Source organism: Heterocephalus glaber, unplaced genomic scaffold, assembly GCF_053883595.1.
Source record: "Heterocephalus glaber isolate CG9 unplaced genomic scaffold, H.glaber_assembly_v1.0 deba00000768, whole genome shotgun sequence".
NCBI lineage: Eukaryota > Metazoa > Chordata > Mammalia > Rodentia > Bathyergidae > Heterocephalus > Heterocephalus glaber.
Genome location: NW_028258162.1, coordinates 2,091,195 through 2,103,785, shown reverse-complemented (window position 1 = coordinate 2,103,785; position 12,591 = coordinate 2,091,195). Strand labels below are relative to the sequence as shown.

At 58.1% G+C, this 12,591-nt stretch overlaps 1 protein-coding gene across 2 annotated transcripts in view; it reads right to left on the bottom strand.

Annotated features, from left to right (window-relative positions):
• The window catches only part of Fbln2 (fibulin 2), a 66,899-nt gene extending 64,073 nt beyond the window's left edge, over positions 1-2,826 (bottom strand). For both annotated transcript variants that reach the window (XM_004859988.4, XM_004859989.4), the window contains exon 1: positions 2,737-2,826. The gene's annotated coding sequence lies outside the window, so the exon portion shown is untranslated. The remainder of the gene's footprint in view (positions 1-2,736) is intronic.
• Between the last annotated feature and the right edge of the window lie 9,765 nt (positions 2,827-12,591).

Genomic DNA, 12,591 nt, shown 5'->3' with positions numbered 1-12,591 from the left:
GCATCTTTAAGTTGAAACCACATCTCCTGACTCCCTGACTCAAAACTTCAGTAGCTTTCAAACTCCCAGACAGCAGCCTCCATGGGCCCCCAAGACTGTGCCTGGCCCGGCATGGCCAAGTGACTCCCTCCTGTGTACAGCCAGAGGCTGGGTTCCCGAATTCCGCCACTTCCCAATGCAGATCCAGGACACACAGCAGCCAGCAACGGCCCACCCCAGGCCACATGCCCCCTTGCACCCCATCACACTGTCAGGCCAGGCCCAGAATAGCTCTGGTCCCATGCACCAAGGGGCCGGTCTCCGTTCATTCAGACACACACTTCTCGGCACACACTACACAGCAGCCAGAGAGCAGAGGGTCTGAGAATAATACAGGGCCACCCCGCCCCATGCCACCCAGCAAGCAGCCACCTGGGGCGACACAAGACGGGAGGTGGAAGCCAGCTGTCCCTCCACCCACTGTGGGTCCCCTGAGTCCCTCTCTGTGTGGTATCTCACTTGCCACCACCAGCCCAGGGCTTGCGGAAAAGATGTTCCTCAAATGCAAGGCGGATGCCACATCTGGTGTCCAAGAGGGCCCACCTCAGGCTTCTTGGGGCCACAGGGACTCCCTGAGAATCAGGGGCCTCCACCTGGTGGCCACAGGGTCACAGTGAATGTGACTGTCACAGTCAAGCAGGAATCCTGTTTTAGGGCTGATTAAAAAGATCCTTAACAGCCACTCAGCCCTCAAGCAATCTTCCCCCTTAGGCCCTGAATTTGGCTCCATCCTGACCCCTACTGAGCAGTTTCAATTACCTTAGTTACGCCACAAGCATTTATTGAGCACTTACTGTGTGCTGTTTGGACCAGGCAAGGGGCGGGGGGTCCCTGTGGAGATCCCCAGCAGAGATGCCCTGTGATCCAGGGCCCTGGACACCCCTCACTGCTCCTGTCCCCAAGGTCCTGGGTGGGTGCCAAGCCTGGGCCCACCCCCAAGGTGGGCAGAGCAGTCACAGGAGTCCAATTTCTATAGCAGTCACAGCCACCCCGAGGCCGGGCAGGAGGTGAGAGCCACAGGAGGGCCAGGTGGAGACTGTGGCCACAGGGCACCCCTGCCCCAGCTCAGGGAGGCAGCCAGGCGACTCCAGCCAAGGGGTGTCACAGAGGCACATGGACCCCAAACTGCCAGAGCTTGTGATTCTTCAAGAGAAGACGGAAATCCGGATATTTATGCGAACCCAGCCAATTTGTAAATGCTGGCAGCTAATTAAATTTTTTTTAAAAATAATAATAACACGGTGAGAGCCAAACAAAACAGGCGGGGCCAGCCACAGCTAAGGCTGGCAGGTCTGAGGCTCCAGGGTAAGAGCCTTTTACTTCATCCGCTGCCCACCTTGCCCACCCCGCCCCTGGCCCACAGCTCAGGATGGGGGGCTGGGTGCAGGAAGCCTTGGAAATACCAAGGGCAGCAGCTCCTGTGCTGTCCAGCCCCTCTTCCTGGGGGCATCTTTACCCCCACTTTGCAAATGGGAAGCAAAGGCCCAGAGCCCCAGTTGCTCAGTGGCAAACAGCAGTGGCTTCCATTGCGCCCCTAGCCCCAGGGGACCCATCCCTGGCTGCCACTCAAACCATCCGGCTCCTTGGCTCCTTCCCTCCGGGAGGGCCCTGGGTCAGCCCCTTCTCCAGGGAGCTCCGGGGGAGCAAGCACCCCAACTGCACACTTTCTTCTTTTCTCTGGCCTGCCCTGTTGACACTTGCTGGCTCGGGCCCACCAAGTAGCCGTCACAGAGCTGAGCTGGGAGAGACCAGGACAGCAAGGAAGAAGGGGGAGACTCAGTAACTTAAGGAGGAGACTGCGGCCTGGGGGGGGCGGGGTCCACACCCACCCCTGCAACCAGTGCTCCCCAGAGGCCCCCTGGCCCCATGGGAAGGGAACCTCGCCAAGTACAAGGCCCACCAGCCACCCCTTGCCTCACTCAAGGCTGGGGCTTCTCACCCCACCAGGACAGCCAGGAGGACCACAGGGGCTGGAGCCCACGTGACGGTGCGCAAGGTGCTGGGCTGCAAGGCACCCTGAGGGCCAGGCTGTTTGTGTGTCTGCATATGTAAGAGGCACACAAGTGTAAGGGAGACACATGTGGCACACGTGATGGAGTCCTGTGTGTGATAGACACCCACGTGGGGCCCACTCGTGTGCATGTGAGGCAGGCGTGTTCCATCAAGACAGCTGTTTGATGGAGGGTCATTTGTGTCCGAGGGACGCAGGAGTACAAGGCACGTGTGTAAGAAGCACGTGTGAGCAGAGGGGCCCCTGCGTGGGAAAGATCGCGGACCGGGGGAGGGGGCTGAGACGTCCACGCACACAGCACAGAAACACTGCGCGGCGGTGAGTGTGAGGAGGCGTGGGGTCGCGGCTGGAACCTACAGGTCCAGGTCTTTCCTGCCCTGGAGGTGGCGACCCAGGGGACCCAGGGGAGGGTGACCCTGTGGGAGCGGAGGGACCCCGAAGCACAGACTGGGGTGAGACCGGCGGGACCAGGCCCAGGGGCAGGAGAGGACGAGACGGCCCTGGTGGGCGGGGACCCATCGGTGGCAGCCCCCACGCGGCGGGGGGTCCGGACCGCGGGAACGGGCGTGAGCGGCGGGGCGGGGAGGCGTGGGCGGCGGAGCCTTCGGACGTCCCTGCGCCCCAGCCCGCGAAGAGAGGGGCGCCGGGCGGGGACGCGGAGCGGGGCAGGAAGACGCGATACTCACCGCGGTGCGCTCCCTTGGCCGGCCGTGTCCGTCCGTCCAGCCGCCGTCGGCGTCGAGAGCCCGGGCCCTGGGCTGCGCGCGGCGCGGGGCGGGGCGCGGTGGGCGGGGAAAGGGGCGGGGGAGGGCGGGGAGAAGGGAGCCCCGAGAATGTGAGGGGCGGGGAGATGGGCGGGCCGGGCCTCCCTTCCCCTGGCCTTCCCGCCTCTGGGCGGAGTCTGCCTCCCGCCGGGGCGGGGCCTGCGACTCCTGAGGACGCGTGCAGCTACCTGGCCCCCTCCCAGACTCCTGGAGCACCACTTTCCCGCCCTGAGTAAACTTTAAGTCCTAGATCTGCCAGCCACCCCAGCCAGCCCGAGCCTCAGGGTCCCCACCCGGATGGAGGACCCAGGACCCTTGGCTTGGACACGCTGTAGAAAACGAGCAAGAGGCAGGCCCGTGAGAGGCCGGACCCAGCCTCCCACCGCCGAGCTGCCTCTGGTATTGACACAGCCCCCACCGAGGCACGTGGGACACCCCAGTTTGGCTGGGCACCCCATGATCGATCAGCAGACCGGAGCCTGCGCTGGAAACAGGCCCCGCAGGAGGCAGGCCGTTGGGGCGAGGGCGCTTCCCAGGTCCTTCTCCTGGCCAGAGGCTCAAAACCCCCACTGGAAGATCCAGGTCCTGCCGGCCTAGGACCCACATTCCTGCCCCAGCAGCCCAGGAGGAAAGGGGACTGGCCCTGAGCCCAGACTGCAGGCCTGGTCCCTCCCCCGGCACCTACAGGGGGCCCAGGGGCCCAAGCTCCGGAATGTCGTCCATCCACCTGTCCGCGGGGCTCCCCGCCTCTCCAGCCCCAGTCTCTGTCTGTGTCTCTCTTTTACTGTAGTGAAATTTACACAGATGAAGTTCACGCTCTTGACCACCTGGAAGTCCGCAGGTGGGATTAAGAACTTTCAGAGCTGCTCTGGTCTCCTCCCTTGCCTGTCACTACCTCACATCTCGGGAGCAGCCATGACCAGACGTGGCCAGCCCAGGACAGCAGAGAGGCAGTCAAGAGCCACAGCCCGGAGAGGGCCACTTGCCCAGCATCACCCAGGGAAGGAGGTGCAGCCAGGAGGGGCCGGGGGTTCACAGCAGAACCAGGAGGTGGTCAGGGGACCAAAGCCTGTGCTAAGAACCGGCCAGCTGCCTCTGCCTTCAATCTGAACCCCGGCAGTGCCCTTCACATCTCCACGTTCCCACCCAGAGATGGAGCAACTGACGCTACCCTGCTGCTCCACTGTGTCCTCATCAAAGTCCTCCCCAGCTGGAGTGTGTGTGTGTGTGTGTGTGTGTGTGTGTGTGTGTGTTAGGCTGACACATGCCAGGGTTTTTGCACTGAGCTACATCCCCAAATCTTTTTTTTAATTTTATTTTGAGGCTGGGCTTGAATATGATCTTCCTGCCAAAGTGCTGGAGCTATAGGTGTGCACTACCATACCCTGCTCAGGCTGAGTTTTTAAAGTTCATTCATAGCTGACTACTAACCTGGTAGTTAAGAGCTACTGCATGCCAGCTGGTTGCCCGTGGACAGGGACTATTTCTCTGGGTCTCAGTTTCCTGCTCTCTACAGTGAAGACTGTGACACCAAGGCCTATCTCAGGGATGGGGAGGATGATCCCAGCAATATCGGAAACTGGGGCTTCACCCAAGGGGAGTGCTCGGTAAATAAGGCTGAGAGAGGAACTAACAGATGGCGCCCTCCCCTCTCCCCTGAAGGGAGGTGGCCTGGGCAGTCGAAGGTGCCAGATCTCGAGCCTCCTATACTGCCCTGCCCTTCCCTGCCACAGTTCCCAGACCCGGGGGCAAGAGGCTCACATTGCAGCCCAAGAAGCTTCAGCCTTGCCGACTCCGTGCCACCGGATGAGTGCAGACGCCTCTCCCAGCCTCCACCTCCCTGGCCGTGTCTCCGAGCCGGCCATCCCCCGGGAGCCCGGCCAGGCTGTTATCGTAGACAGTGAGCATCACGCACCAGGAATTTGGGGCCCGGGCCTGGCCGACACACAGTTGGAGGAAGTCCAGGCTGATAAGGCCAAGACGGAACAGTCAGAGTGGGCCCAGAGTTACTCACATCAGTTACCATCTCACCAAGGCGCCAGGCCTGCGGGTGGTGGCTCACCTGGGCCACCAGGCCAGCCAGATGGGGAACAGAGGGCTCGCCACCCTCAGGGCTGTGTCCCCACTTCGTAGCCTTGGGGACATCACTGCACCTCTCTGAGCCTCTGTCCTGGCATCCGAAAATGCGAGTCACAGTGACAGGAACCTCATCCTCAACACCTAAGGTTTAGAAGCATGGCCTCTGGCTTAAATCCAGAGCCTCCCTGTGCGACCTTCAGCAGATGACCTTCATCTTCCTGCCTTGGCGTCTTCCCTGTCCACCAGGGTGCGGACCGTATAGCTCAGAGTTCCTGTCTTGCCAAGTGACCTCCCCCCTCCCGTGAATTTCTGCCCTGGTGACATCAGCCATACGTATCATGACACACTCAAGGGCCCTGCTTTTAAACCTCAAAATGCTAAGCTAAATACACCTCTCTTTCTTGTAAAGTACACAGTCTGGGCAACAGAAATCGGACTAAGACCATCATGGTGAACTTGATTGCCCTGAGAGACACTAGGACATTGGTAGGGCACACTTCTGGATGTGTCCAGTAGGGATGAGGGTGTGGCCTCAGGGACTGTACCCTCTCTGGCTCTTCCCCTATGTCCACTCCCTGGCTGCCACACCCTTCCACCAGGCCCTTCTGCCAGGATTTTGTGCCTTGGAGCCTGTTGATGATGGACTGAACCCTCTGAAACCATGAACCAAAATAAAGCTCTCCTCCTTTAAATCACAAGTGTCAGGTATTTTGTCCCAGAGAGGGAAAGGTGACTAAGACAAAGATAATATTCAAAGATTTCAAGCAGCTTTCCAGGCAGGGGTTCACCTCTCTCAGGGTGGCACGCCCTAGCGTCCTGAGGCCCAACAAAGACCCAGGGCACTGCTCCTGTAGACAGAGCTTTAGAATAAGACTTCTCAGCCCTCTCCAGCTTCACCCAGCCACACATCAGGTCTTATACCCAGGGAGTGGCTGGTTTACACATGGGAGCCTCCCCACCTCCTACTTGTGGCAGAAGCCAAGCATCAGCCCTGCTGGTCATGTAAGAGCCACAGTGATAGAAGTCTAAGGGAACGAATGCCATCTGGTTAAGGGCCATGGCCCAGCCTCCCTGGTCATCAGCTGAGACCACAAGTGTCTGGCACCATGGGACAAGAGCAGCAGGGACATGGCTGACTTCTGGCTCATGTTCATTCCCCCTTCCTCCTATCTGAAGCACCCACCCTGCCCAACCAGGCGGACATCACCTTGGCCTGGAAGGAGTCCCTGGTACCATGGAGCCACCACACCTGGCCTGGACCCTCACCTGGAAAGTCACTAAGCCGTGGGTCTCTTTGTCATAGCAGTTTAACCTGTGCTTGATCAGGCACCAGCTCTCCAGCTTCAGGATCTGGCTCCAGTGCTCCACTGAGGAGCCTCTGGCCTCCCACAGAAACTCCATGAAGACTTGTGCAGTCTGCATTTCAGTTGTCTGCCCATGCACAACCCCAACTACCAGCGCTTCCACCAAACTCTGCTTTCTCTACGCTGAGTCCACACGGCTCCCTTTCCTGGCTGGGCAACTGGCTCAGGTGTGGCCCACTGAGGTTGTCAGTCCCCAGCCATTGTGGTCGGGCTGGTCATTGGCAATGGGTTCTGCAGTGCTCCCTGGTTTAGCCCTGGCTGGGAGGCTAGAGCTTGGACACAGCCTCAGAGCAGAGGCCTGAGGAGCAGGAGGGAGGTGACAAGGTGACAATGCATTCGAGCACTCAATTGTACCTGAGCCTGAAGTCATCCCAGCCCTTTGGAAGCTTGTTCCCACTGCAGCTTTCTTTTTGAGTTTGGTTGTTTCATGTGGGGCTTCAGCCAATTGGAACTGGAGCTTCCCCTACCCCAGTTCTAAGACCCAAGAGCCTTGGCTACTAGAACTTGATTTACAGAGGCCACATTACCCACTGAGCCCCCCTGTGGGAGAGCCCAGGCCCTTTAGACCGATTTTTACAATGTCCCGATTCCCTGCAAGAGTGTCTTTCCTTAAAGTAAAAGGGGCCATGATTGTTTGGAAAAAGACCTCCCTCTCTGATACCCGTACATGGTGTGCTGAGCGTAGATCAATCCTGAGAATTGTCTCTGCAGTCCTGAAGGTTCTCCATATCAATACCCCACTTTACAGACACAGAAGCTGAGGCCCAGAGGCAGAGCTGGGTTTCCGGCCCAGAGAAGCCTCTTTGTGAAGTGAGAGAGGCTGGCTCTGATTTTAGTAAGTTAAAGAATACACACGGAACATTCAACAACCCCAAATCTGTCTTCCTAAGAGAATCTTCCTACCACTTTTGTGTAATACCCATGCATGTATGTTGTATGTGCATAAAAATGAATGAATGAACACACATATGTATGTATGAAGGAAGGCTGTTTCTATGCCTGTCCACAGTCAACTTCCAAAGAACATTTTTTTCTGCTACATGGCTTTTCATGTTTCACAGTGGCCATTTTTCTACACAAATCACATATCTACGTAATTCCCACCGATATGCAGTGTTCCATCTGCTACAACCAATGTATTTATCTAATCCTCCATGGATCATTTCCAAATTTTTTTTATTATAAAAAGTGATTGAAGGGCATCTTTGAATCTAGAGTTTGGGGTACCACCTGCCCATTTCCAGGAAGTCACAAGGGCACAGGGCATGTGCATTTTAAAGCTTTTGCCATTATTGCCAAAGGACCCCCAAAGCTGTACCATGTTGTGCCCACCCTTGAGCAGTAGTTTGTTGAAGACAGACTCACTAGTATTTTTCTCTGATCTCCAGCTTTAGGATTAGGCTTACAACCTCTTCTTCTATTAAAGACAGAAATAATAAGCTGCTTACATTCTCTTCCAGCTTTCTTTTATCCACACATTTCCTATACCCATCCATCTTCCATCCTTCCATCCATCTATCATCTGCCCATCCATCCATCCTTCCTTCCTTCCTTCCATCCATCCTTCTATCCATCCATCCATCACCCAGCCATCCACCCTTATTTCCTCCCATCCACCCATCCATCCATCTATCCACCCATCCATCTATCCATCCATCCTCCCTTCCTTCCATCCCTCCATTAACTGTTGCCCTTAAATGTCCCCAAGCCTCTCTGTCCATTACACACAGCCAGTGCCTAGTCCCCACTGTGGGGCAGTAATTTCCAGTAATTCCTAGAAGCTTCCCTTCCAGGAATGGGAGGAGGAAAAACCTATCCATTTAAATAACAAACCTTGGCCCCTGCAAATAACCTGACAGAACTCCTCACGACCTGTCCTTGGGTGTGAAGGCATTTAGGGTCTTAACCACAGGTGAGTATGGTGACCTCAGCTCCTCTCAGAGCGGCCTAGACCACCAACCACGGCTCTCGATCCACCACTGAGTTTGAGCCGAGAGCCACTCGTACAGAGCACAGGGCTTCCTCATGCAGGGACATCGCGACAAACCCAGGCCCATCCTGGCACAAGGCAGAGCCACGCTCGAGGCCTCCCTGTCCTTTGGGGAAGTCCTTTGGAAGGAACCATTTCCCAAGACCGAAGTCCCACAGCCCACCCTCCCAGCTCGCCCCTCCCAGCACACTGCTTTGTGAGCTCCTCCCCGCCTTCCTGCCCCCAAATTTCCTTGCCATGGACCCATGCTTGGCAGAATCGCTCTGGGCTTCTTGACCGACCCCAAGTAGCAATGACAGAAATAGCAACTGAGTCACTGCATTATAATTCATAAAGATGCGACAGCCTCTCTGTGTCCCTCTCCACTGCACTGGAGATTAAACACTGCATCTCTGCTTTGCAGATGATGGTTGGGAGACACCTGGGCCTGGCTCCTGCCCTCCCTAGCATCCTGGGGCCACACAGCCTGTCCCTGTCCCAGGGCTATGACAGCAGTGGACCACAGAGAAGTTTCACCTCCCTCATTCCAACCTTTAGACCTCAGGTATACAACTCAAGCTGGCGTAGTCACTTCCAGTGACTGCATCCAAGCACCATGCACGCTGACTCCCTCCATCTCTCTCAGAGCTGCTGGGCAGCCATGGGCAGGTCTGCCTGGCTCCCCGGGCATCTGCACTGAGCTGCTGTCTGGGGTCTTCCCAGCCCATCCAGCTCCAGCCTGTTCTCCCTTCCAGGCCGCTGACTGAGGCCTCGCTAAGGCACCTGTGGACCACTCAGGATGTGGGCCCAGGCTGAGCTCCACACCCCGGGCCCCACTCCCCAGCCTCCACATCTGTCCGCCAACTATGGGCTGCTGCCAGGGCTTGATAGGACCCCAGACATGGCCCCAAGAGGACAGGGAAGTCAGCAACCTCAGGTTGGAGGCCAGTTCTTCTACATGAGACTGGGACCCGGCTAGGTGTTTATTCAGCACACATGTCAAAGCTTGCTCTGTGTAACACTCTCCCTAGCACAAGGAAGGGCATCAAGGTCGTCAGGGATTGGCTGTCATCAAAAGGCCATGCCCACCCCTCCCTGGCTCTTCCAGCCAATCAGAGCCCAGAGAGACCTGCATCTCGCCTGGTCATCGACTTGCACAAGGCTGGGTACCAGAGGCCAGGGCATGGAAGCAGAAACATGGCAGGCCTGAAGGAAAGAGAGCAACTGTGCTTGGTGACTAATAATAAAACAAGCAGGGCACGCCCATTGCGAACATGTTAGCCAGCAGGAGAGGATGTGACACAAGCCAGGGGCTGATTTCAGTTATGTAAAAACAACAGGGAGAGTCCTAGAAGAAGCAGGGGTATCTCCACCCAGAAATCCTCTCCAAGCCTCTCCACAGGCACACTGCCTCCCCGAGTTTCCTTTAAAGTGTTCCCCACTCTGCATACATCCTGATCCAGTAAGCATCCCTACTGCATTGACAGGATGAGCTGCGTCTCCTCCACGGTCTGGAGCTATCTCATTTTTGGTGCTGCATAATATTCCACTGGCCGGCTCTAACACTGAATGTGTCTCTCAACTATGCTCATTTAGGTGGTTTTCTGTTTTTCTTTTTTCTCTATTAGAAATAATGCTGTTGTACCTATCTTCATGGCTGTCTCCCTGCAACACTTGTATGCGTCCTCTATGACAAGCATCCCGGACAGGAGGGCTGGGTCACAGGATATGCAAGTTCAGCAGCTCCTGCCAAGCTGTTACTTCTGGGTCCTCAGACTGACGTGCATCCCCCTGGCTGCTGCCAAGAGGTCCTCCTCCTCCCCAGCACTCTTAAGCTTTGCCCACGTGGTAGGTGTGAAATGGATCTGGGTGTGTTTTTCATTTGCATGCCCGGTCACTAATGAGGGTGAGCGCTGTGCCTGTGTTTGCAGCCATCTGCATTTCCTCTTTTGTGAAATTCCTGCCCCTGCCTCCTTCCCGCCCCATAGGCCCGTAGAACATTGTTTTCCTCTTTGCAGTCATGGATTTCTCAAGCACAATCTGGCCACGTGACTCTCTGCCTTGAAGCCTTCTAGGGCTCCCCGGGGCCTGCGAGGGAAGCCCACACCCAGCCCACGCCCTGTGGCCCAGCTGGCGAGGTCCTGCCGTGCTCTGGCTCAGTGTGCGGCTCTGCTCTTGAGCGGAGCAGTCATGCTCTCCACTCCTCCCCACCCGATCCATCGCACCCTCCACCGCCCGCCCCTGGCAGCTCTCTGCAACCTTCACAGGCGGCTCCTGCTGTGCCCCTGCAGGAGCACCCTGCCTGTCCCCAGGGCTGCACCCCTGCCAGGCCTGGCTGCACGCATCTTTCTGAGCCTCGGCTCTCAGCTGACACCTCCCCTCCTCCAGGGAGCCCCCAGGCTCTGACCACTCAGCCTTTGCCTGCCAGAGACCCAGACCCGCAGGCTTTGCCCCAAGGGCAAACAGCCCCAGGCAGGGAGCAGGACTTCAATGGTCGCACTGACGTCCTCAGTCTCTGGGAATGCAAAAGGGAAAACTGGGCAGGGAGAGTTCAGGGATAGTGGAGAAGGGCCCCACTCAGATACGGACCCCAAGAGGGCCCCCTGAGGGGGCACAGGCGCTGGAGGAGGGGACTGCACAGAATCCAGAGTCAGGGAGCCAAGTTCCAGTCCTGCTTATGTGGGGGACATACTGAGCTCTCTGGACAAATGTCTGGTCCCCCATGCCTCAGTTTCCCCACCTAACAGAGGAAACCCCTGGCTGACCTGCAGTTCCGGCCACAGGGAGCAGGCCGACCCCAGACCAGACAAAGGGGCCTTGTTTGCTAAGCTCTTCGGCAGGACTTCCCTGCCTCTCAGCTTGGCTCAGCTGAACAAAACCAGATGCCAACATGTGGGAGGAGGAGGCGGGTAGGCAGGCGGCATCCCAGCGTCCCTCTCCAGTCTGGGCCCCCACCCAGAATGCCAGATGCCTCGGCGCTGAGGGGAGCTCCCCGCCACCCTGGCGACTCGGCCTCTTGCCAGGCTCGTGCCAGGCATCCAGGCAAACATGGCCACCAGGCCCCTCTCACAGCCAGACTCTGGGGATGCTGGGGTCAGGGTCACCAGGCCTCTCAGGCTCAGCGGGAAGGGACAGAGGCTGCCTGAGTGCCCACCGGGGCAGTAGGAGGAACCCTCTGGAGCAAGGGCACAGTTCAGTCTCTTCAGCCCGGCAGAGGATGGACAAGGACAGATGCCACCGTCCAGTCTGCTGGACACTTCCGGAGGACCACACCTGCCACCTCACACCTAGAGGTCTACCTGGTGTCCCCTCCGGTCCCCTCCACTGCCTGCATCCCAGCCACTACAGGGTCCCCAGGAGCCCTGTCCTGCCTGCCACCCTTGAGCTGTGTGGCCTGGAGCGAGGTCTCCCCTGCCCCACCTTCCTGCCAGACTGGGAGCCCCAACAGTGGGGAGGCGGCCTGAGTGGGGCTCGGGGCAGTCGCACAGTCGCATACCGTACCCAGGGTAGCCATGTGTAACTGTCAGGCGACGCAGACGCTTGGAGCCACAGAAGTCAGGCATAAGTGAGCATGCTCAGATTGCTTCTGCCTGCCGGTCCCGGAACAGGCAGACCGGATCTCAGCTCTCAGCGTAAGGAATTAGAAGTGGGGACCTCGGGGTGGCTGTGTCTGGGAGGGAAGCAAAGACCACTGGGGAGGGAGCATTGAGCTGAGGTGATGCACCTGGGGGCCGGTCATGCGAGGGTGTCAGCGCTGTGCAAAGCACACACACACACACACACACACACACACACACACACACACGATGGTGCGGGCAGAGCAGCTCAAGAATCCTCACCCAGAGCCTTCTCTTGTGACCCCCAGAACGAAGACGGCGGCGTGATGGAGGCCATGTGACCTTCGGGAACCCAGGAGCCCAGAACCAGCCCCCCTCAGAACTCCCGCACAAACAGCTCCCAAGGACCTAGAAGGCTGAGTGGCCTGCAGGGAAAGGACACAGCCACCTCCCTGCCCACTGGGGCCTCACTCAGGGTCACAACTCTGCATGGGAAAGAGAACAGGAGGGGCGACAGGGCCTCTCTAGCTGCCAATTGGTCCCAGTGGCCTCAGCAAGTCAGATGGTCCCCGAGGGGGCCTGACTATCTTGCCTGCTCCCACCCCAGAGGGACACCTGGCTGTGGGGACCACAGCACAGAGGCGCTGCTGGGGCAGGCACTGACACCCAGGTCAGGCACTCTGAGGAGGACACCTGGCTGCGTCACCTCGCCGGCCCTGATGGCTGGTCAGCACACCAGGGCTGCTCCAAGGGAGGCCAGAGAGAGGCCGATAGAGTCACAGCCCAGCCGCCTCCAGCAACCTCAGGC